The following is a 27,244-nucleotide window of genomic DNA, read 5'->3' on the forward strand; positions in this document are numbered from 1 at the left end:
TGGTCATCCCATTTCCACTCTTGTCTTACTACAGTCTGTCCTCCACCTGTAGCCAGAGAGATCCTATTAAAACATGTCAGATCATGTCACACACAGTTTAATACTCTCCAACGGCATCGCTTCACACTTACTATACAATCTAATATCCTTTTCTTACTATTCTGGTGCTTTTCCCCAAGATATTTGCATGCTTTGTTCCCCCGTTTCCATCGCAATGATGCACATAGATGAGATGGTAGAAATGGCCCAGTGTTGTCTCTGGTGGAATTCAGGATGGGAGTGCTCTTTCCAGGGCGGTCATCAGAAGACAGGTATTAGGGTGATCAACTCCTCCCAGTTTGCCCAGAGTGGTCCTGGTTTTAGCACTGAAAGGCTCTTGCTCTGGGAAATCTTTCAGTCCTGGACAAATTGAGACAGTTGATCACCCTACAATGTGTTCACAACCTGTAATATTAAGTTCACTTTCTCATAGAGGCCAATTTGAGTCACGCTCTCATTTAAATCATGGATTTAAATAGGCTTTTGTGGGCTCTAACCACAATTTTGCCATAGACTGCAAACAACCAATTACTCTAGATTATAAACAGCCAACTTTCAAACTAACTGAAAGACCACAGTTATATTGCCTAAATATGAATGCGCAAAATCTAAAGGTGTATTCTTACCTTATCATGCAGGAATATCACTTACCCACTAGGATTCAGGAATGTGCTTGCAAGCATACCTTTGATCACAGAGATGAAAAAACATTGTTCACGTTAGTGCAATATTTAATATAGTTCTGTTCATAGGAAGCTAGATATATACCACGTATGATAACATACTTATAATAATACTCTCCAAATAACAGTAAAATAAATATGCAAGTAGAGAGCTATTATTTTCATTATTTTCTACCCATAAGAAGTGCTTTTTGTGCTGAAGAAAACCAAGAAAGAAAAGTAATTAATCCCTTAGAGGGTTGCAATTAAAGGGAAACTTTTATTATTTTATTTTTAGCATTTTAGCAATTGAACAATGAAAACACATTGATCCACTATTTTCAGATTTATAATATAAAATAAAAACAATGCAAATGAGATGATAATAGGCATTTTTTCCCAGGTGATGGAAATATTTCCATATCATTTATATAAAATTATTTACAAAGCACTTTATTACAATTACATGTGTAAAAACCACTGTTGACAATAATGTCTTATATGCCAAATCAAACCATTCATTTTAAAAATATGAAATGCTTTTATCTCTAAAATTTATTAAAAGTAGCCCTTTTCCTTCATAGCCATGTTTAGATGGTATTTTTTATAAATAATCTGTTTTTCTTTCTAAATATACTTTATTTTCTCCTTGACTGTATGCTGGTTTACGGTAATTGAAATTTTCTCATTTTCTCTCTTTTTGTGGGACGAGGTAGCAATAAATACTTTTGGTTGAAAGTGCCACCTTAAAGTATTTATCAAACAAGTTATATACGGTCAATTCCTCCTTCCATTTAAATAAGCGAGAAAGGTCTAACTCTGATGACACAATCTGTGGTCTTTGCTGATTTTGCCTTAGTGGCTTATCATCTTTAGCCAGTGAATAATTCTTTCATTTTGAGCTCATCTTGTCCCTGATGGCCCAATTATTGCTTCTGGGTAATGACCCAGTCAGATCTTATTTAGAAAGAAACTTACTCCTAAACAGCACACAGTGATGCCTTTTTGACCTCAAAGAAGCCACAAAGGACATCTGCATTATCATCTAGAGTAAAATGGGTCCATAAATTAGGTTCCAGCTGAGAAGAAAGCTTCCTGAAGGCATTTGGTGCCTCACAATCATCGATTAGATCAAATGTTTCATTAGAAATTGTAATGGGTTTCGTTCTTCATTCTCCCAGATGTCATTCATAAAAAATTATTAGGTGGTCATGTTTGACCACGAGGTAGACCCTTTTATCCAACTTGGAATCTGCTACATTACTAAGCTAAACAATCCAGTTCTTTAAGTAGTCCCCTTTAGATCTGTTTTCACCCCTTTGTCATTACTGTGTGTGTTTATTTATTCTGTCCTGTTTTTCAAATTTTAAAAGCAAAGACCAAAACCAGCTATTGGAAAAATTGTTCTCTCAGTGCACTGGAGAGAAACGCTCTCTCGTGTGGAATGCACAAAGAAGGAAACACTTGGCTATTCTTTTTATTATGAGGAAATCTTAACTGAGAAAGGCAGATTACACAGGAACCTGTTCAACCTATGTTGAGATTTATCTTTTTTTTTTATTTCAGACAATCCAACAAAAATGCAAGATAAACTGTGAAAACAAGGAGCATCCTGTTGTTATTCGGAAGCTGATGTATTTAGGTTGTGAGGAACATAGGAAAGGTAGAGCAGGGAAAAAAATTAATGTTGGTAGGAGAGAATAGAGAATATTGGTGGTATGGGCAGGGATGGATAACAATCACAGGTCAACCAACATCTCTATGCGGCAGTAAGACCGTGGGCTTTCAAAGAGGGACTCACTGCCAACCCTCAATTCTTAATGCCATTTCTGTAGTTGTGTGTCTTCCTCGTTGCCTTGGCAAGAACTGCATCTATATCCTTCCATCTCTCCCAGCTTTATGGACCACTATTTCCTCTCAAATAACAGGGGAACCTACTAAGGGAGTAATCAATTAATGGCCAGATGCCATTGCTAAATTACAAATGTATCTCTGGTAAAAGGCGATCATAACTACCTTAACCCCCAAACATTTTCTTTTCAGCTTTTTTGTTTGGTGAGAGGTTGTCTTTTCACCCCTAGATCATGAATGAGTAAGTACCAAGTCTCTTAGCTCTCTTTGCTGAAGTATGGCTAATTGTCCTGAAAGGACAAAACAAATCACAATTATGGGCAAGGCGAAGACATTTCCCTCCAACTCTGATCAAATCCATTTTTCATCCTCTTATAACCTCATAACTCCAACTCAAGGTATATGTTTCCAAAGAAGGTCATATTTTAAAATACGACTTTGGGCCCATAGATTTTACACAACTGTCTCATTGTGAGCAAGAACACTACATAAATCCAGGTATTATTGCTGTTGTCATTAAATCATGTTGGTGGCTTAAGGCAACATTTCTCAAAATGTTGTCACCTGACCAGCAACATTACCATCACCTGAAAACTTGTTAGCCTGCAAATGCTTGACCCTACCCAAGACCTACTGAATTATAAACTCTGGGGGTAAGGCTCAGAAATCTGTATTTTAACAAGCCTTCCAGGTGATTCTGATGCACACTAACATTTTGACAACCCACTATTTTAAGAACTAACACTTAAAATATTTGATTCAGGTAACAGGGATTATGGCTAAGAGCTATAGAATTAACAAAGACCACCTAAATGAGAACAAATGCGATATTTATTCAGAGCTTTCTACGGCAAGGGAGTCAGCTAATATCAACCCATTTGGCAGAGACTCAAAGCAGGCATGGGAGTGGGAAAGCTTTATAGTTAAAAAAGGAGGAGGAATGTTTTGGGTGTGCCCTGGTTGGAGAGTGTTGGCATGGAGAAGCTGCAGGTGGACTAACTAGAAGTGGGACATCTTAAGTGATTGGTTTCAGGAACATATTTGGCTTTCCCTACTTAGTTCTGAGCTGGAAGCAGGGTCAAAAAATAGAGAAGCTGGCAATCATTGACTGAGTCCTGACCATTGTGGGCCAATTGCTGCAGAGGCAGCTTGGCTTACTGAACTAGATGCCACAATGGTTAGTGGGTCAGAGTCTTATTATCATATTTGGTCTGGCTATTGTTTGCTGGCATATTCAGTCTCACAGGCCCCTTTTGGTCATTTTTGTGCTTGAGATAGGTTGAACAATTCAGGGAAGGCTAAAAACCCAGATCTTCCCTGCTCAAGCCTTGTTCAGTTGTCTCCATGGTCTACTGCATCACGAGATCTTCTTGACCCTTTTGTTGTTGTATCATCATGGCAAGCATCTGACAAGAAAGTAACTACACAGAATCACTTAAGACTCTAGAAAGAATGCAATGAACCAGCACCATGACCAGTATGACAAAAATAAGAACAATTAATACTCGGTATAAAATCTTTGAAACAAAGAATCCCAAATGCCCAACTCAGGCCAAGAGAACTCATCCCATAGGCCATGAGAATCAACCTTAGAGAGCCAAGTAGCTTTATTCTTAAAATGATGTATATCCTATTCTATCTCCCCTATTTCATTGATCCAAGTACCACAAGAAATATTGGTAATGGCACAGACACCAAAATGGCCAGCCAACAACAAAATCTGCAGCAAAGCAATTGTCATTCTCTACGCATGGACACAAGTTAGGACTGACCTGTATTCCATGTAAGGTATTAACCGTATCATTAAATCTTCCGTCAGTTAGTAATAAGTTTTTACTGTCTTTTCTATTTGTGTGATTGCCACCATTGGGAACACTGCTCTATCACTTGCATAAACAGTGGGTCAGCAGTCCTCTTAGGGAGGGTGCCTCCACCATCAAAGGTGATCTCCTTTTGGAGCTAATACATGAATCAGAATTCCCAGCCTTGGTGATTTATAAAATTAGTCTCTCTACGGACGTACAAGTCTTGGAATTCCTCACTTGCATGAGGTGTGAGTATGAGGCAAAGATAACTAGGCATCTCTAGCCCACAAAGGAAGTAGCATCCAACAGGAGTGCATGGAAATCCAGGAAAAACAGGATTTGCACATGACACAAGGCCAGAATGAAGGCCTTACATTAGCTGGATCACATGTTCGGATCTTTACTAGTCCTTTTCTTTTTCATTTGGCAAGTATTTAGCTCATTGCCTTGCAAAGTTTGTTGGATTCAAATTTAGATTTACCTAGCGTCTAATCAATAGATTACAATAATTTGTTCTTTTTCTGAGAGAGATAGAAACACTAGCAAAGTTACAGTTTGATTTGTCAAAGGTCATTTTCCATGTAGATTCAAGTCAAAATGCCATCAACTGTAATTCCCTGTGGTCTAATCTGATGCGACCAGAATTGCCGAGAGGTTTGTATCTTGGGGATACAGTGATGGGTGGCATATGCAGCATTTAGGAAAATTGAGGGCAGTGGTCACTATTTGGGAAATCTAAGAATGGCATTAGAATGAATATGTTCTGATCTAACAATTATAATACAAAGGAAAGAAAAGAGAAAAAGGTCAACCATCAAGGAAAATGAAAAGAGAAGTGATTATAAGCAAACAGATAAAAAAACAAACAGGAATTATACAGGGGTCTTTGTCTGATATCTTGAGCAGAAGTTGTCTACATTCCAAGATCGTCAGCATGTTCAAAGATCTTGAGTTAGCTGTCTACTTCTGAAAATAAGCAGCTTCTAGAATATTTCTGAGAATTCTCAGTTTGAGTTCCCCTATTAGAGTAGACTTCTAATTGGATGGATTCTCAATTGTTTCTTTAGTGGTGAAATATGAACCCAAGGATTGACCTTCTGGGTTTCACTGTTGTATTTGTTATTAACAGCACCTAATAAGATTACTTCCTATGAGTTTCAAGAGAAGTTTTTCCCTGAGGTCTCCTCCAATAGACAAAAGCTCCTGATTGAAGACGAAGAGACTAAAGATCATATTGATGTTGTGGAAAGGCAGATTTAACCTGTTGATAATAAGATTTGTTATAGTACCTGAGTCACTTGAAATATTTTGCCATCCTTGTGTGCTGCAGAACAAAGTCTAGCATCATAAGTGAAATCTCTAAATGCACAGGACTTCCAGTTTTCAGCTCGTAGAAGGATAACCAATGTGTCCCAAGGGAGTGAACCATATGGCAACTGGGGTAATGGGAGTAACTTTGGCCAAGGGAATGCAGGCATTTCTAAAAGTTTTGCTAGGTATCCTTGATAGATGTCACTGGTTCTTTCAACCTTTTCGGAAAGTTACGGGTGGTAAGGGCAGTGTAGTTACTGAGTAAGGGGTAACACCTTATAGAGTTATTCTATGTTTTGCATAAATTTGCACCTCAGTCACTTGATATAAGAGTTGGTAAACCAAGGTTGGAAACACAAAATCCAACAGCATTTTAGAGACTGTATCTTTTGAGAAAAGAAAGGGTTTAACCCATCCTAAAAACAGACGTACAATAATGAGAACATATTCAAATCCCAGGGAGGGAGAGAGCTAGATAAAATTCATTCAAGGTGGTCAAATGACCCTTACAGTTTTGGTTCATGTCCATGATCTGTCTTTAGAGTTTTTCTGGTATTATATTATTAACATACGGCAAATGACCTGAATATAACCTCTCCTGGGTTTTTGTTTGTTTTTTAGTTTCCCAACCAATGTTGATTTAAGATATTAAGCAATCTATCTGTAACATGATGAGTGGTTTCATGGAGAAATTCAGTTAATATCTATTTGAAATCATCTGGTGCCACCAACCAGCCATCTTGTAATCATAGAGCTTATCTGAGAGAAGGGTACAAATAAATGTTTTCCATTCTTCCTTTTCAAAATAAGGAGCTGTAGTTTGATATTACCTAATAGCCTCTTTGAACCTCTCCTGAGGCTTATCCTTTAAGGATTTAGATAGGATCATAACCTTAGTTGAGGCTGCTCGTTTGCATAATCATTTGATATTTTCCTTCAGCTTCCATATTTTCTCCTTTTGCATGGGTCTCAAACTTTATAATAGCTGGCACTCTAGGAAGTGGACGTGCATTTAAAAGTTCCTCAACCTGTTGTCCATTTTGGTGGATGCTGCCCCAGAGGTGGTAAAGCCTCCTTTTTCCTAAAGCATCCCAAAGCCATGCTCTGCTCCACAGGCATACTTGCAATCTGTATAAACATTTACTCTCCATGTTCTTTGGCTAATTTACAAGCTCTAGTAAGTACAAAAGGTTCTGCCTTCTAGGCTGATTTTATCCCAGCTAGAGAACTATATTCTAAATGAGAGTTTCATTTAGTGAGAGCATATCCTGCTTCATGGCCTCCAGTTTCAACTTTGAGGTATGACCCAACAACAAATAATCATAGGTCACAGTTCTCAATCAAAATCTCTATAAATCTGAGCAAGATACAGAAAGTTCCATATTTGAGATAAGACAACCACGAGGTTCCCTTTTTATTGTAGGAGCGAGAGAGTGGAGAGTGGCAGGATTCAGGATGTTGCAATAGTGAAGAGTAATGGAAAGGGAGAAAATAACAGAATCTCAAGAGGTTAATTGGATTGCTGAAAAGTATTACGTGTTCTCAATCAGTAATGAAACTGTATTGTGTAAGAAACCATAAGGTCAGCTAGGTTACCCAGAACTAGTTTGACAAAAGCATCAACAAGTTTTGAAGTGGCAGCTATTGCTCTAAGACAAGGGATATAAGACTTGCAACCAGGTCAAGGGTAAAGCTATGGTTACCAATCAGGGTTTTTTTTGTTGTTTTTGTTTGTTTGGTTTTTTGCTGAGGAAGAGTAGCCCTGAGCTAACATCCATGCCAATCTTCCTCTATTTTGTATGTGGGTCGTCACCCCAGCATGACTGACAAGTGGTATAGGTACGCTTCCAGGATCCCAACCCATGAACCAAAGCCACCATGTGTAGTGGTTCAGTTCAGCATGCTCTGCTTCGGCAGTGGCTTTTGGCAGTTTCCATGAGGTTGAGTCAAACTCACAAAGACTTGCCCAAATTGCACATGCACAAATAGACAAAAGGACCTTTTGTAGGTCAGGAAGACTCATTCATGTTTGGGCTTCCTGGGGATAGGATCTCTTATTGATGACTTGGTCAATTCATAAAGAGGTGTTGCAATCTCAGAAAAACTTGACACCCATTGCCTGCAATACCCAGATGACCCTAGAAATTCTGCTATTATTCAAACTTTAGCCTATTCGTAGAGTGCTTTTCCCTCCTCAGTTAGATCATACTCTAAATAATGGACTGGGTTTCGGCAAATTTGTAATTTAACTTTTGAAAATTTATGTCCCTTTTCTGCTAAAGCTAACAGCAAGTAAATGGAATCTTTTTACAGACTTCCTTGTTATCTAAACAAAGTATTTGTTCTTTGAACAAATCATTTACATATTATATCAGAACTGAGTCACACAGGAAATTTGGATCTTCTAAGTCTTGAACGAAGACTTTGGAAAAATAGGAGGGGGCTTCAGTGAACCCCTTGAGCATAACTTTCCACATATATCACTGTCCTCCACAGGCATTGACTGTCCTCTGCTAGGAGAACACTAAAAAGAGCAGAGAAAACTTCCACTGCGGTGAAACAGGTGGCTTTGGGCAAAATTGATGCCAGAACGTATTTGGGTTAGGTGTTACTGGGAAGAGAGAGATAATTTTTTTTGGAATACTCTGAGATCTTGAATAAATTGATATCTCATTCATTTGGTTTTTCCACTAGCAGGACAGAAGTGTTACAAGGGCTAGTGCAGAGTATGAGAAGGCCTTTGGATATAAGCCTTCAACTATAGATTTGAGTCCTTCCTTTGCTTCTGGCTTCAGCGGATATTGGAGAAGTTTACACAACAGTTTGGTAGGATCAATCTGAACTTCGATATGCTCTGCTTCAATTATTTTTCCTATGTTGGTGGAACTTTTAGTCCACAGAGTGTCTGGTGTGGCGTTAAGGTCTTTAACTGGGGTGTGCAACAAATACAATGGGGAAGGCAAAGCTATGTCCAGAGCAGGCACAACTTGATTCTGAATATTGGAGTCCTCAAACCTCAAGAAATAGTCCCTTTGGTATTCAATTAATATTACAATTCCATTCACAGAGTATTCTCTCCCTGTTAAATGTTTAAGGGGCAATATCACAGAGCAGGAAGTAATGTTGTTTAGTCAAAGGTCCAAGAATTACATTTAAGGGCTAAGAGTTAGGGAAAATCTGTAGGTTTATATAAAGACCTAGCACTTGTGACCTACGTTTACTCCAGGGAAGAAGTTGAACAAAGGTAACAAGGTTTAATGTAGAAAGAGTAGTGCCACATCTTCCAGAAACTGATGAAGTTGACCATATGTATTGACAGTTAATTCACCTTAAGTGTTTCAGGGTAGAGAGGATATCGGATGATTTTTCTTTCCTTGGGGCATCCTCTTTGATCTGAGTTGAGAGATTTTTCTTTGTCTTGGTTTATCTTATGTAAGATGGGATAGTCTTTTGTTCAAAATATCTCTTCTGTTTAAAATATCTGCAAGTGTCCAAGGGTCTTTTGGGAAATGTGCTACTAGCTGTTTGATCTGCAGGGCCATAACTTGCATCTTGTCTTATTATCCTTTAAAAACAATTTCAAAATGTTCTGCCAGGTGTTATAACACCTGTAGTTCACGTAAAGGGGATATTTCCCATTCAAATTTCATATTTTCTCTACTTGTGTGAGTGAACTATGGTCCAATTGACTTTAATTGCAGTAACATTGAAATGTTTCAATATGGCTTTTAGGATATGAAAAGGAGAAGCTTTCCTTTGCAGAAAGAAGGTCCCTTTCTTGGTAGTTCAATTAACTTTGGCCAGTCAAGATTTAGCATCTCAGGTTCTCATCAGTATATGTACAAATTGATATAGGTCAGGCAACCCTGGGTCTCATATGCATCCAAAAGAATTATGATGTACATCCGAACACTATATAATGTTATAATCCAATGTTACTGCAATTAAAAAATAAATAGAAACAAACAAAAAAAGACATGGGGGAAACTTAATGTATATTACTAAGTGAAAGAAGCCAATCTGAAAGGTTACATACTGTATGAGTCCTACTATATGACATTCTGGAAAAGGCAAAACCGTGGAGACAGTAAAAAGATCTTGGGGCCGGCCCCATGGCCGAGTGGTTAAGTTCGCACACTCCGCTACAGCGGCCCAGGGCTTCGCTGGTTCAGATCCTGGGAGCGGACATGGCACCACTTGTCAGGCCACATTGAGGTGGTGTCCCTCGTGCCACAACTAGAAGGACCCACAACTAAAATATATACAACTATGTACTGGGGGGATTTGGGGAGAAAAAGCAGAAAGGAAAAAAAAGATTGGCAACAGTTGTTAGCTCAGGAGCCAATCTTAAAAAAAAAAAAAAGCTACAGCTAGCATCATATTAAAAAAAAAAAAAAAGATCAATGGGTTCCAGGGAGGGAGGGATGAGTAGGTGGAGTGCAGAGCATTTTTAGGGTAGTGAAATTATTCTGTATGGTACTATAATGATGGATACATATATCATTATGCATTTGTCCAAGCCTATAGAATGTACAGGACCAAGAGTGAGGCCCCAGGTAAACTACGGACTTTAGACTAAAAAAAAAGAATTCTAGATTCTCCTATAAATAGTTGTTGGTGTTCTCTGGGTTTAGAAAAGTCCTTAATTATAGCCTTAAATTTAACATGGGTTTAAGGTTTGAATCTACAATGGCCTGTAGATCTAGCTCAGAGGAGGGATGCATCTTTACAGGCCGTTGCTATTCTGGGGTATTAGGAGAGTCACTGGGAACTGTAAAGGGTCTGGACAAAAGGAAGAGAAGGAAGGAGTCAAAGGAGACATGGAAGGAAAACAGGCAGAAGGACAGAGGGGAAGAGGAGAATCAGAGATAGGGAGTCAAATGGAGGACGAGGGGAGTCAAGATTTATAAGGGAAATGAGTCTTGTTTGTTATTGCCTGTTTGTCAAATTTCTCATTAAATTTGGTCAAAGAACCTTTTTAGTGAAGCAATGTTTAAATCAAAATTTTGTTTGTTGGCCTCTATAAACCAATAAAGCATGCTGCCCTCATTCCCTTGATTTTCTAAGATGATTCTCGAACAATTTTGTTCCAGCCAACTATTCCCCAGAGTGGACACTGAAGGCCTGGATCATCCTTGGTGGAGTTATGCCATTTAGAGATAGGCACAAGAATTAAGACTGTAATGAGAAGACGGATAAGAAGCAGGAGTTTTTCTTGCAGGATGAGAGGATTTACACTTAGATGATCCCATGCGAGCTGGCAACAGGTGGTCATAAGTGATGCTTGTGCAGTTTGTGTTGGGATGGGGAAGCTGTAGGTGGGCTAAGTAGACATGAAACATCTCATATGATTCGTTTCAGAAGAACATTTGTCTGTCGCTGACTGGTTCTGATTTGGAAGTGAGGGCAAAAAATAGAGAAGCTAGTAGTGGTTGACTAAGTCCTGACCATTCTGAGCTGATTGCTACAGAGGTTGTGGTTTGGCTTCTTGGGCTGGTTGCTGCCGAGGTTGTGGGTCAGAGTTCTATTGTCATATATGATCTGGCTTATAATCAAATTTGTATCTTTGTTTTACTTATCTTTTCTTGAGGATAACAGGGAATATAAGAGCAGAAAGTAGGGATATTGAAAACAATTATTAAATGGCAATAGACTGTTAGATTATTCAATAACATACCTTCTTCCCATTAGAATGGCTAGCCATTGACTGAAGAGTGAAGAAATATGATAAGATTGGTAATTCTAAAGTTAGGTCCTAGGAACTCCTGATTAACTGATATTTTATCCCTTATTTTGTGTTACAGACCCCTCATTCTGTTATATTCCAGAGAATCCTCAGAACATAGCACAGAATTGAGAATATATAACAAAGTTACAGTTTTCTACAGTTTTCACTCTATCCTTGTTCACTGGACCTTGCACTCAACTCCTTAATTCCACGCAAGTATGTGCGTATACATGAGGATCTGAGTCCATTCACATTCTGAACCCAGTTCCATGTCTGTAGATTCTATTTTGTCTAGATCTATGCTATCGAATGCTCCCATCCACTAGAATCTATTTATATCCTAAAGCACTGGAATTCTTTTCCCAAGTGGCACCAAGCATGTCTCTGGGACCTGAGTGGGCTTTGTTCGCAGGTCAGTCCTCTCAAAGGTAGGCAGGGCTGTGGGTGGTCAAAGGGCTATTTGCATATGGTAATAAGAGGGCTCTGAAGTGCAGGTTGGGGTATGCTTGCTTGTGCATACAAGCCTCTTCGGCATCTCAGGGTAAGCATGTAAAGCCTTTGTCCCTTGCATACGTACAAATCACTGAGAAGTTCAGAAAACAAAAAACCACCCTCTTTTGTTTTATATTTTCTGGTTACTTATGCTGTGGTCCAAGGATCAGCAGCATCACCTGGGAGCTTGTTAGACATGCAGAAGCTCAGTCCCCACCCCGGACCTATTTAATCAATAATCATTTCAACAAGACTCCCCCCTCAGGTGATTCACTTGCTCATTAAAATCTAAGAAACACTCCTATTGTACCTCAGCTTTCTTCTTTTTTTTATATTTACTTAGGATTGTTGGCCCATTATTTGTTGAGGAGAGCAGTTTCTATGACAGTTTACTCACTTACCTTCAATGCTTTGGATTGCCTGACTTATGGCATGCATTCTATAATGTAAAATGAATTAATTAACATATTAATGAAGGAACAAGACAGTGAGTTCTAGGATTATATAAAATCAATACACTTGCACTGACCCTTACCCCTGGTCTGTTAAGGAATTTAATAACTACCCATCTAAGAGTCACCATGCCAACCCCAGCATCATAAGTAGGCTAAGAAGCTAACGTTGACTACTCCAAGATTCTCTGAATAGTTTTCTGCACAGGATTTGTTGAGATGAGGCAATCTTTAGTTTTTCCCCATGCTAGTCATAATAAAATATGCCTAGGAACACCTGCCAGCAATCGTGACTGCTTTCTACCCTAAAAACTGCAGTAGGATGCTCGTAGATAAAAGCAAAATTCACCTGGAAATGGTAATTGTGTCTGAGCATTTTTCCCTGTAACATCACCAGTTTTACACAGTTCTCTTGTGCTAAATGGGCAATGTAACTTTTATTAATATAATAAATAGTGGTTTTCTCCTTGAGTCTCATGCGGTATTCTGGGTGATAAGATGATTTGTTGCTCCACGCTGCTGTTACTCTGTAATCAGCTTATAATAAAGCTAATTTTATGCTCCTTAACTTTCTAGTTAGAACCTAGGAGGGGATGCTAATGTCTTAAGCCCCAAAGTTGCTTTAAAAATCAGGCATACTCAGTCACATGTGCTAATCCATATTTTTTTAAAGGAATACCCACAGTAAAATACTGCTTTGGGAAACATAAGGTAACAAACCCAAAGTATGCCTTAATTTTAGCACATTTCATTAATTCACCAATTTATTCATGAATTCATTCAATGAGTATTAACCAAAATACTTTTATTTACAAAACACTGCACTAGTCAATGTGGAAAATACAAAGCAAAATAAAATGACTCCCACCCTCAGTGGGTCTCCAACAATTTTCTGTACAATTCTTCTAGGATGATTATAATTTCATTCTTTCATATGTTGAAGAAATCCTAAACATGATTAAATATATAATTGGGTTACCATTATGGTGTCTTTACTCCACCTTTCCTGATCATTCATGCATTAATTCATTCAACAAATAGTAATTGCTGGGACACAAAAAATACTAATATACTGGTTACCTAGTGGTAAACGAGACAAGTAATATCACTAAACTCATGGAACTTACAGTCCAGTGGAAAAAGACAGAAATTAAACTAACAAAACTGTACATAAGATAATTGCAGAGAGTGATAAATTTTATGAAGAAAACAATCAAGACAATAGGAATGAAAATGACTGGGGGATACGAGCTCCTTCAGCCAGAGCAGCCAAGCCTTTTCAGACGATGTGAAATTTAAGCAGATATAAATAATAACAGGAAGCCAGCCATGTGTATATCTAGAAGAAAGATGAGCCAAGCAGAGGAGGCAGCAAGTATAAATAAATTACAGTGAAAACAAGCTTAGTACAAAAATGTTCAAAACTGTATACCCAGGTCAACTAGTTTCACAATGAAATATCCTAAGATATTTAAAGAAGAGAGTCCTAAAAAGTTATTTAAAATTTTCCAAAACATAAATAGTCCCCTATTTATGTTATGAAACTCTTATATGATGTTTATTACCAAACCAGATAAATGGCATACAAAAAAAGATAAAATTATAATCAGAATAGAAGGAGATGAAGAAAAATTCTACATGTTCCAACAATCACATTTACCAACCCACTTAAATCTGTATCTTTATACTCTCCTTTCCTACTGCTGTTTGAATGGACTATCTCTGCTCCCAAAATGAATGGCTCCACTTATACACCAATTAGATCTACAACCTGTTGCTTATTCGAAGATTTAGTTTCAGAAACTCTATCTTTCTCTCACATACCATCAATTTTCCATACACTCCTGGATTATTCTCATCTGCATACAAAAATGCTATCTTTGAAAAACGTAAAAACGGGCCAGCCCTGTGGTGTAGGGGTTAAGTTCATGCTCTCCCCTTCAGTGGCCTAGGGCTTTTGGGTTCAGATCCCAGGCACAGACCTAGCATGGCTCGTCAAGCCATGCTGTGGCAGCATCCCACACAAAATGGAGGAGGATTGGCACAGATGTTAGCTCAGGGCCAATCTTCCTCACACACACAAAAAAACATAAAAAACTCTTGACTGCAGCCTTCTCCAGCTAATGCCCTATTTTTCTGTTTCCCTTTATGGAAAAACTCCTCAAGAGATTTTTTTTGTACTCACCATATATAATTCCTCTCTTACTCTTTCCTGGACCCATTCTAATTGGGCTTTACATCCATCTCACTTCACCAAAATGCCTCTTGTCAAAATTATGAATAATCCCCACATCACCAAGTCCAATAGCAAATTCTTTGTCCTCATCTTACTCAACTAGTGGGCAGCATTTGACACAGAAGATCACTCCCTTGATCTTGGAACACATATTTTACTCGGCCTCCAGAACAGCACTCACTCCTGGTTCACTTCTAAACTTATCAGCCTCCCAGCCTGCTTTGCTGGTTCATACATATTTCACCAATCTCTAAATTTTGGAGCATGCCAAGGCTCAGTCTTTGCATCAATTTTTCTTACTACACTCACTCTTGAGATGAATTCGTGATGTCTTATGACTTTAAAGATTGTCTACATCCAAACAACCCAACAACCCCAACTTGTTTCTCCAGCCCACTGAACTCTGTACTGATATATGGCACCTTCAACTGCATTTCAATCTCACAGGTGTTTCTAACTAGACATATTGAAGTCAACATCTTGCTTCTCCCCAGTTCAAAGCCATTCCTCTATAGCCCTCCTCATCTCAGTTTAAATGAAACTTCATCTTATAACTGAAAATGTGACTCTTAAAAGATGTTTACTGATTAGTGATAACATGTAGGCTAAAAATGTTATGGTTTTATTTCGTTTTTTGTCAAATTGAATTGTGTATTAGTTCATATTAATTTTGCAGTTGATTTTATTGAGTTTTGCAGGTTGGCAATCATTGTCTCTACATAATTCACATGCTAATTTTTTACTTCCTCTTTTCCAATATCAAAACTCATTCCTTTTGCTTTCTAAGTTATTACAATGAAACTTGTAGAGTAATGTATTATTCAACATCTTTGTTGAATTTCTAGTTTTTAAAGGGAATACTTCTGGTGTTTCACTTTTAAACATAATGTTGACTGTTGATAGCATAAATAATCTTTGCAATTGGTAGTCTACTGGTTAAGATTCAGCGTTTTCACTGCCGCATCCCGGGTTCATTTCCCGGTCAGGGAACCACGGCACTCATTTGTTGGTTATCATACTGTGGTGGCTTCACATTGCTGTGATGCTGTGTGTCCACCCATGGACAGATTACAGTGGAGCCTCCAGATGAGATAGATCAGGAAGAGGAATCCAGTCACCCACTTCTGAAAGATTGGCCATGAAAACCCTATGAATAGCAGCAAAGCACATTGTCTGATACAGCACCAGAAGTGAGAGGAGGGTGAAAAAGACCAGGCAGGGTTCCACTCTGCAGTACACAGAGTTGCTAGGAGTCAGAACGAATAGGAACTGACTCAACGGCACTAACAACAAAATATTTAGCATATTGAGGGAGTATACCAGTCTTCACTTTCTAAGAATTCTTTCAGGAACAGATGCTGAATCTCATCAAAGGGCATTGTTTTGATGCAGGTGATATGCTCTTTTTATTTATATTAATGGCTTGAATTTTAATAATTGGATTAAATCATTCTTGTTCATAGTATATTTTATATGCATCAGCACACTTAGAACTCATTTAGGAGTTTTTCACACATGTGAATTGATTGGTCTTTGGGCCTTTGGATCTGTCTTTGGTTTGAGTGGGGTTATGCTAGCTTTACAGATTGAATTCAGATCATGCCACCATTTTCACGTAGAAGAATCAAGCCTTTTTCGAATGTGTGTGGGGTGTGGGGAAATCCCACAATAAAATCACATGGGCTAGGGCATTTTTGGAGATTAATTATTGGTCACTTTTCTAAACACTTTCATAGTTATTAGTCTATTCCTCTAATTTACTTCTTGATACAGTTTGGCTCACTTTGTATTTGCCTTAAAATTCTCCTTTTTATCAAGACTGGTAAGTTTATTAATATAAGCTTTAAAAAGTACCTTCTCACAAATATTTCAATATCTTTCCTACATGTGGCTCTATCTTCTCTCCATTTTAATGGATTTTTGTTTTCTCCTTTTTTTCCCTTACGTAAACCTTCCATGAGCTTGAGTATTTTATTAACTTTTCATTTACTCATCAATCTCTTGTTCTTTTGTTTCCTAAATCATTAACTTCTGTCTTTACTAATCCATTCTTTATGATTTTCAGTGTTTAAAAATTTTTTTTGCAGCTTCTTGCATTTAATGTTTTGTTTTATTTTCTCTTCTATTATAATAAAAGGATTCCAGACTATGGATTTCCCTCTGAGTACAGCTCACATTGAAGTGTTATTATTTTTTTATTGTATGCAATTATAGTTTTGATGTCATTTTGTTACAAGAATTATTCTGGAGAGTAATTTTTTATTTCTAAATGATTGATTTTTGTTGTGTTTGTTCTTTTCATTTGTGATTTTCAAAAGCAGATCATACAATTGCATGCTGTTATAGTTATGAATCCATATAAACAGGCTTGATTATTAACCTGGGAGTAATTGAGAAAACCACTGTGGCTTAATCACTGAAGTTTAAGCTATGGACAAAATCAATCAAATTTTTACTATAGAAAAGTCTTTCTGATTTCCATGTGAAGAAGGCAGTTCAGAGGAGCAGGATTAGATACAGGAAGACAAATTCTTAACAAGTGGAGTAATCTAGGCAAGAGATCATGGTAGCCTGAAATAAAGGCCAGTGGGTATGGAGAAACACGGATGCATTGATGCCATAGTTTAGAAGTAGCGTCAGCAGATTGGTGGTTGATCGAATGTGGATAGAAGGAGAGGAAAAAATAAAAGACACTGGGGATTCTAGCTCGAGCAACAGAGTGATTGATGTTGTCCATCACTGGTATAAGGGGAAAAGGAGGAGGAGCAAAGGTAGAAGAAAGAAGTAGTGTAGACAGGTAGAGTTTCTGGTACCCATAGACTCTAAGGTGAGATGATGTGTAGGCAGCAGAAAACATAGGTTTGAATAAAGAAAGAGAGTAAAGATCTGGGCAAGAGATGGAGATTTGGGGGTCGTTAATATATACCTGATAATAGAAATCAATAAATGAGTCAGATTTGAATAGCTTATAATAGAATCTTGAATTCTGGGAAGATATCTTTTCTTTCCTCTTCTTTTTTAAGGTAATCACTTAAAAACAAAAATGTACTTAATGTTATATGCAATTTTGTTCACTATATTTTAAAATGGGGTCATTTTATGCATACCTCCTTTCACTTTAGGGTTTTTTTCTTGATCAATATTTGTAAAGATAGTGATCCTTCAAAATTAACTGGTCCGGCTCTAATTCATTCCTTTTTATATCAGCATTATAATCCATAGGGCAGAGAATAAGAAATTATTGAACCACTTTTTTTAGTTGAGTATTTCCTCTGTATTCCATTTGTGCCAAGACAAACACCACTGCAATAAACATCTTTGAAAATAAATCCTTAATAGTTGAGGACACTGGCAATATGACATGGTGGAAACAACTTTAGCCTTTTTCTGTCAGCTCTACGTTATGCTTAAGAAAGCACTAACTCCTTCCCTGGTGTGATCAGAGTGCTAGGAGTCAAGCTTTGTAACTGTGCCTCCAGGAAGTGAGTGACAGGACCTTTCATTCTGCATTCACGATGGGAAAAAGGGCAGTGGATTAGTCCATCCTCTCGCTTGATTGTCATAACAAAATGCTATAGACTGGGTGGCTTAAACAACAGAAATTTATCTTCTCACAGTTCTACAGGCTGGAAAGTCCAAGATCAAGATCCAGCAGTGTTCAGTTTCTGGTGAGAGCTCTCTTCCTGGCTTGCAGATGGGCACTTTCTCATTTTGTGCTCCCATGGCTTTTCTCGGTGTGTGCGTAGGGAGAGAGAGAGAAAGCTCTCTCATGTCTCTTCTTATAAAGCCACTAATCCCATCATGAGGGGCCACCCTTCATGACCTAATCTAAATTTAATTACCACCCAAAGGCCCCCAAATACCATCACATTGGGGGTTAGGGCTGCAACATATGAATTTGGTGGGGGCACAAATATTTGGTCCATAAGAGAGGCTGAGTTCAAACCTTCTGGTTGACCAGGATTGATTGCCTTATGCATATGGCTGTGACCAGTTTGCATAGGACTTTTCAGGAAACCACCTCTTTTCCTAGGAGGCCAGATTAATGGGGATCAATGTCGGACAGTATTACCCCATCCTTAACATGTTTTGATAGTTTTCTTTTGATTATTTCTCCTCCTTCTCCTTCTTCAATTTTTTTTTCCTATAGGGTAACATTCACAGGTTTCAAGGATTAGGATATAGGTATTTGGGGGGATCATTTTTTTGCTGACCACAGGGGTGATGAAAATTTGCATGTCTCAATTGTAGAGTGATTATAAAAGTGTACATAATTCTTTAAACTGTACACTTAAAAAGAGTATACATTTTAAAAAACTGGAGAAAAATGGAAGGAAGGAAGAAAAGAAGGAAGAAAGGAAGGATGATTATCTCAAAAATGGCAGACGTGAGCAATTTGTAAAAGAAGAATGGCCAGAAACTACAATGCCAGTGAGCAAAGAAATGCAAATTAAAACCAAAAGATACATTTGGGATTTTTTAAATGACAATGTTCAAGATTGAAGAGTGGTGGGAAACAAGCTCTGTCATAAATGTCATAATTTAGTACTTTATTTTTGGAAGACATTTGCTCAGAATATAAAAAAGAAATAAAATGAGCATCATTTTTCAACCACTAAGTCACTTTAAGGAATTTGTTTTAAAGAAGAAATCTTGTATATATAGAAAGCTTTACTAACGTAAATGCTAACAACAGCAGTTTTATCTTGGAAAATTCTAATCAACCTAATTATTGAATACAACTAGAATTGAAGAATATTCAAGAACAAGTAAAATTATGCATAATATATATTTAAGAGAAATAAAATTTATAGCCATGTATCTACAGCAGAATCTAATTTTTTCAAAAGAAAACTACATTTGTGCATGGAAAAATATTCCTCACATAAGTTATTTCTTCTTTTGCTTATCTTTATTTTCCAAATTTTCAACATAAAATATATATACATATTTTTACAGTAAGAAAAGGACACTTTAAACACCTTTTACCCTCCCCCCCAATAAATACCGGTTTAATTTTTCTGCCACTTTGCCTTTCTAGAAAGAACCATGAGAAAAGAATGGTCAGAAAGCCAAGTCCAAAACTAATTAGATTCATTTTTGAAAATCCACAATCAGGAAGACCCTTGGGAGGAAGTGCATAATTTTGCAGCAACAGGCCAACCCACTTTATCTTGAGTCCTTGTTCAGGAAACAGACTGAGCACTGACCCAAACTAGAGCCATCTCAACAAGCCTCTGTTTTCTTTAGAGACAGAACACGTGTTGCATTTATCAATATTGACTTCCTTTCTCCACTGATCCTCTGCAGAGTGTTGTCACTTCACAGATGTTTTATCTCTTGGGGAAAATGTCTTAGTGTTTCTTTGGGTCCAGGAATTGCTATAGACATTCCATCAATACAGTTAAAGTTTTGTTGGTAGAAAGAAAGCGTATTTATATGAAGCTTTAAAAACAAATGTCATGGGGGACAGCCCAGTGGCATATCAGTTAAGTTCGCACATTCTGCCTCAGTGGCCCAGGGTTTGCGGGTTCGGATCCCGGGTGCGGACCTATGCACTGCTTATCAAGCCATGCTGTGGCAGGCATGCTACGTACAAAACAGAGGAAGATGGACCTAGATGTTAGCTCAGGGTGAATCTTCCTCAGCAAAAAGAGGAGGGTTGGTAGCAGATGTTAGCTCAGGGCTAATCTTCCTCAAAAAAAAAAAAAAGATGTCATGATAGTAAAATTGTCAGAGAGTCCCGTTCCTGAGGACTAGTGTAATAAATACTTTTCTTCCAAGGGGAGTATTAGAGTTTTAAGACTAGAAATTTATTGGTACCTTTAAACATATTTCAAATTTTAAATCAATACATTATTTGTCTAAATTTCAAACAAGGACACTTTTCTAATATGATAGAGACTCATGTTTGGGTCTGATTTCCAAATAAGTCAATGCAACAGATGTTGAATCAAAATCAGTTAGAAGACTGTCACTAGAGTAAATATTAACACTATGAGGCAATCGTTTTCAGATTTGGTTGAGAGACACCAGAGGGTGATATCGATTCTCTAGAGAGCACTAGCTGTGCATAATCCTATCACTTTCACTTCTTTCATTGCTAAATATTTCCAGATTTAGTGCTTTCACATTCTCTACTCTGTCTCACTGTACTTTGGCAGTCTAGCTGCTAATTCTGCTATTCAGAATATTAACCCAAATATTTATTGCCTATTTTGTTAGGGTCACTCTAGCTGATGTAACAAACAAACCCCCAAATTTAGTGACTAAAACAATAGAACTTTTGGGATTTTTTTCTTTCTCCTCTAACATACTATTTGTGTGTTTCTACTTGATGGCATTCTACTAATTCAGGAATTCAATTTCCTTCTCTCTTGAAAAACGAGGCCTCATAATTGTCAGCATCTAATCAGCAGAAAAGAAATATGGTGATGACACACTCAGTCCAAAAGTAATGGAACCCACTTCCATTCTTATTCCATTGATAAGAACTACTCATATGTCCACACCTAACTGCAAGGGATATCGGGGATTGTAGTCCTTGGATAGAAAGCTGCTCCCCAGAACTTCTCTACACTATGGAGTAGACCAGTACTGGAACCAAATCTAAAACAAATGAGAACCAATATGGAAGAAGCAAAGTCAGGGAGACCCTTAAGAGGAAATACACAAGTTTTTCAACAACACATCAATTAGTCCATTAAAGCTCTTAGATCTGTTAGGCACATTCCACATGGCCCCATGGCATTCACTCTCCATTGCATTCTATAAATATTTTGGCCCAAAGCTGACATGAATGGAAAGATTTTACAAAAACTTCAAATTACAATATTTTATCTTAATTTCCTCCAGCTCTTACTCCTTCCCAATACATGCTGGTCCACTGTCCATTCACAAAGGATCAGTTTTTCCCAGTCTGTGAACAACGGAGATCAGAAAATATACTCCCAGTCCATCTGTTCCTTAATTTCTTCTTCAAACTCTAAGATTCTTTGTACCATTGACGATTTTCTGATCCCAAATTGATCATGGAGCCATAACAGTACCTACGTTATCTAAATTTTACTATCATGAATCTGACTTTTCTACCCAAGGGGGATGCAAAAGTCTAGCCATCTGCCCTATAGAAAGAAATCAAGATTTCTAACATATAATGAAAGGGGGGCCAGATTCAAAGCCTTTGCCCATCTAACTTCACTCTAATTCTACAGAAGAAACATCGGTCTCCTACCAACTGAACTTGCTAGTACCAAAGACAGGGGCAGAACAAAGACTAAAAATTTTCATAATTGTCATTTCGTATCTGAATGCACATTACAAAAATAGAATCTCATTGCACACAATTACTCTGGCTTTGATGTATGATAGGTTCTCCTCAGTCTGGAAACACATCTTTAGCCTCTCATTTGCTCATACTTTTTCAAGAATGCAGCCTTCACATACAAAATATCAGAGGAGCAAATGAATTGAGCACTTCTGTGGGAGCACGTAGATTTCCTTAATCTAAAGGAAGTCAAATTTCCAGAAAACACACAAGAGGAATAAACCATCTTTCATCTCCATTTCAGGTATCATAGGCAGCCTCAGAATTTATACAGATATGTAGCATTTTGTATTTTGCCTAAATGTATTATCATATAAAATCAGTTAAACATACTCTTTGCCTTTGAAACAAGCTTGGTTTTTGGCAGATCCTCCAAATATACATATACACACCACTTCTAACTATAAATGCACACATACCCATTCATAACACATCTTTATGAATAATGTGGATGGGCATTTTGAATATTTATGATTTGAAGGTTACCAAAACATATCTTAATTTATATCAACAAACTCTGTAGAGTTAAAATACATACCAATAACGTCTCGAGTTTAGTAGGTCACTCTCCTTTGCTCTCCTTATTCTGGAGTGTGGACAGGTCAGGGTGTGCCTCAGCACAGGAGCATCATCTCATTGTGTTCCTTGTGAATGATGCCCCCAGAGGTGTGTAACACACCAGAATGGAGCACAGTGGCAGCACTGAGCACAGTGGAGAGAAAATTTCCTCCTCTTGTCGCTCTCATGATAGTTCATTTATTCTGTGTCACCTATGATGTGGCCATTGAACAGTTAGCCCAAACATTAGTTTTCAAAACATTGCTTGGCCATATGCTAGATACTATAAAACTCATTTAAACTTTCTGATCTTTTTACCCACTTTTTACCTAGGAACAATATAATGCCTTCTACACACACTGCTGTGAGGGTTGGATTAGACTAAAGTTGTTAAGCTAAATAACCACGTTGAAATGTTCAGTACCCATAGAATCTACGGTGGAGTTGAGGGCACTCATCCATTAGAAGGACAGAAACTGCAGCCAGCCTGTGGCCGAGTGCTTAAGTTCCCTCATTCCACTTCGGTAGCTCAGGGTTCGCCAATTTGGATCCTGGGCGTGGACTTACGCACCACTCATCAAGCCATGCTGAGGCAGATCCCACGTGGAGGAACTAGAATGACCTACAACTAGGATATACAACTACGTACTGGGGCTTTGGGGAGGGAGGAAAAAAAAAGAGGAAGATCAGCAACAGATGTTAGCTCAGGTCCAATCTCCTCAAAAAAAAAAAAAAGGAGGACAGGAACATAGGTCAAGCAAAAAGGGATCCTTTAAGGTCATTTTCCTTTGCAGACTTGCCCTGGGGGAATATTATCCCTCAGAAATATATGAAGTATGTACATAGGGAAGTGAAATGGGGAACTGTCACTTCTGATTAGTGTTTCTACTTCACAACTGGAGATCTAAAACATCTCAAATGTCAATGTGCCAGTACCAAGCTAGCTACTTTCAACTGTTTGCGTTCTGTCTGCACTACCATTAAAGTATATAGCAAAAACTTGTCTTGTGTTAACCATGTACACACTCTTTGTCTTCTCAGAATGAAAGCTATATCCAATCCTTGATCGCATCTTTCTTATCACTGCATGCCTCCAATACCCAGCACACAGCCTTTGTGTACAGTAAGTGCTCAATAAATATTGGTTGCATTGAGGAGTGACCAAAAAGCAAAGTAAATAAAATACAGGTGATGAAATATGTATGTATAAAACATTCTATCTTTTGGAGGACTTAGAAGTAACACAAAGAATCTAGGGACTTTTACTAATACAATTGGGGCTATAGCTTTGAGAGAGTTATACACACAGAATCAAATCACAGAGGCAAGTGGCAGCAGCAGCCCAGCGAGAAAGAACAGTCCATGCTCTCCCGATGCAGAACAAATAAGCTTGGAGAAATATGGTAATTGCTCATAATATGAAATTGACGAGAGAATGGGGACCCACCTTGCCATTCGATTACTACTTAGTCAATATTCAAGCTCATAAGAAAGTGAGCAGATGTTAGCCAAAACAGATGTGAAAATACATATAATCGAATAAGGACTAAAGGGATTTGGCTGCTTGCTTGCAATGTATATTTGTTTGATGGAAGAAAAAAAAAACCTTCAATCTTAACCCAACAAAAAATGAGGCGTATTTGGTTCATTTCTTTTTTTCAGTTTTGCTCTATTTCCCTCCAACAAAATTTATCAAAAGTTTGAGATGAGGCAGTTGACAAAACTTTTCACCATTTGTGCAGCTCAGCAAAATCACCCCTCTCTTCCTAGTCAGGGGCCCAAGATGGGACTTAAGTGGGAATTTCTTGTTTATAATAAGTAGGAATATCAAAATAAGGGGGATCAGAGAGCTAAAAGTATCAACGACCTAAAGACCAGAAGCTAGAGAGTCACAAAACCATGTGAGGCTCAAGCATCAGTATCTTTTCCAAGAGTCTAGGTAATTCTAATGTATAGCTAATGTTTGAGAAATACTGAATTAGAGATAAGACAGATCTTCCCATAAGCTGATGGTGGTGACTTGAGACCTAAATCCTCAGCCATTCCCTGGAATCTACCTGAAGGGGAAGGAACTGGCAACAAATACTTCAAGATACCAGCTCTAGTCAAGCACATTTGATTTCACAACCAGGCTCTGGTCCTATGGAGGACAAAGAAGGAGAAAAAGGAGGAGAAAGAGGAAGAAGAGGAACGAAAAGAAACTTCAAAACAACCCAGTGAGGTTCATGGCTGCACACTCTGGAAGAAGCTACATTGTCCAGTTTCCTACTTGGGCACATCTGAAATGGACATTGGTATCCTGGAGGATGAAGCAGGTTTTCTATTCTGGTTCCTGCTGGTAGGATGTTAGGGGCTCATGGGTCACAGTCTCCAAGAGTCAAAGACGTTATAGCCTAGCTTATGCTTTCTTTGACAGTCTTAAAGCTTAATAGTTTTCTTACCTGTTTGATTGTAGTCAGTCCATGAGGCAAAAACCACACCCACAGATTTTTTTTCTTGACAGACTTCTTAATTTGCTACATTTCTTTGTTTTTTTCCACCCCTTACCTGTAGACTCAATGGTGATCACCTTGGGCTCACTAGCGTCTGTGGAAAAGCTGTACTTTGTCTTTTTCTTTGCTAATTTGTTAGTCCAACTGAAATCATCTGCTGGTCAACACTTAATCCCCTTAGAGGTTTTAACAGTGAGCAGGACAGCTATACTTCTGATTTGGTCGTTGCTGTAAGTCTCAATTTTAATTGCATCTTATCTCTTAAAGCATTTTAAAATTTTATCTTCTACTATTTGTTGTTGAGAATGGGTACCTTCCAACTCTCCATATTGCCAAATTTATGACCAGTCTCTAATCCCTTTCTTCCATGCTTATAAATCAGGATATTCTTTTCTGAGGTCATCTCTCAGTGTAATATTTTATGAAATGTAATCAATATCAATCAACACATGCTACTAATATTTCGTTTTCCAATGTCTTTCTTTAGGGCCACCCATTCATTAGTTACCTGATCTGCCTTCCCTGTTATCAAGGTTTTAACAAATAACTTGCCATTGCAAAACGTGGAATACCATCCTTCCAGGTTCAAATAACAGCCTTGCTCTCCACATCCATCCCTAAGGCATTTTATGCTTTTTTGTTATGGCAACATCCTACTTCAAGTTACCAATTAACCACCTTAAATGCTCAGTGGCTTAAAACAGTATGGTTTATTTCTCACTCACATTATACGTCCATCGCAGGTCAGCCAGGGGCTCTGTTCCATGTAGTCTTCACTCGACAATAGAGCAGTCATTACCTAGATTCCTGTCAGTTGCTGCGGCAAAGTTAAATCGCAGAGTTTCACACAACAGAAATCAGATTCTCCAGTCTGAAAGTGAATCATGTTCCTATCACTCATAGTACGTTGGCCAATATTTGCCACATGGCCACACCTACAGCAGGACCAGGAAGTGCAATCCTACCATTAGTTTAACAGCACTACTGAGTACCACCCCCCCTACAATCTAATCTTCACACTACAGCCAAGTGAGCTGTTTAAATTATGTCAGCTATGTCACTGCTTTGCTCCAAACCCTCCAATGGCTTTCCGCTCCAGCCAGTAAAAGAGCCGAAGTTCATACAGTGGCCTCCAGGTTCTCCATTATTTGGTCATCTGCTACCTTCCCACCTCATCTCCCACTCTTTCCCCTTCTTTCTCTCTGCTCCAGCCACACAAGACTCTCTGTTGGTCCTTGTACATGTTAAGCTTCCAACTGACTCAGGCTTTATACTTGCTATTCCCTTTGCCTGAAATATTCTTTCCACAGATATTTACATGACTCACCCTCCACTTTTTTCACATGTCCACTCTAATGTCACCTTATCAGAGAAGCCTTCCCTGACAACTCTATGTAAAATGACACCCAACCCAGGCCAGCTCCGGTGCGCTAGTGGTTAAGTTTGGCACGTTCCACTTTGGCAGCCTGGGTTTGGATCCTGGGTATGGACCTACACCACTCAGCTGTCAGTAGCCATGCTGTGGTGGTGGCTCACATACAAAAAGAGGAAAATTGGCAGCAAATATAGCTCAGGGCAAATCTTCCTCAGGAGAAAAAAAATGACACCCCCTCTCCACCAATGCTATTCTCTAAGCTCCCTGCTCTGCTTCATTTTTCTTTAGTGCTGAGTCCTGACTGACATAACATATATGAGTTTATTGTCTCTATTCCCCCAGAAAATATCAGGCTCTTGAAAGAAAGACTTTTGTCTGTTTTATTCAGTATAAGACCTTAGGAGACTAATATAAGCCTGGCACCTAGTAGCTGCTCAATAAATACTTAATGAATGGATAAATCCATGGATCAACACACACAGGGCTGGTCCCAAAGCAGCAAAGCACTGACTGACTAAGACACAACATACCAGAAGAAGTATCAGAGTTTTTGGGGAAAAAGAAGAAAAGGAAAAAGGTAAAAAGGAAGTTAGCAAAGACAAGTTTTTCTTCTTCCCAGTCTCTCCCAGAACTTGTCTGGTTTTTGAGGGATCAGTATTTAAGAGGACACAATAGGGCCAGCCCTGTGGCCAAGTGGTTAAGCTAGGCATACTCCACTTTGGTTGCCTGGGTTTGGTTCCCAGGCATGGACTTACACCACTCATCAGTGGCCATGCTGTGGTGGCAGCTCACATACAAAAAGAGGAAGATTGGCAACAGATGTTAGCTCAGTGAAAATCTTCCTCAGCAACAACCAAAAAAGAAGGACACAATATACTGAAGAAAATAGTTGTACCTAAATTTCTTCTTCCTACTC

This window comes from Equus quagga, chromosome 6, assembly GCF_021613505.1.
Source record: "Equus quagga isolate Etosha38 chromosome 6, UCLA_HA_Equagga_1.0, whole genome shotgun sequence".
Classification (NCBI taxonomy): domain Eukaryota; kingdom Metazoa; phylum Chordata; class Mammalia; order Perissodactyla; family Equidae; genus Equus; species Equus quagga.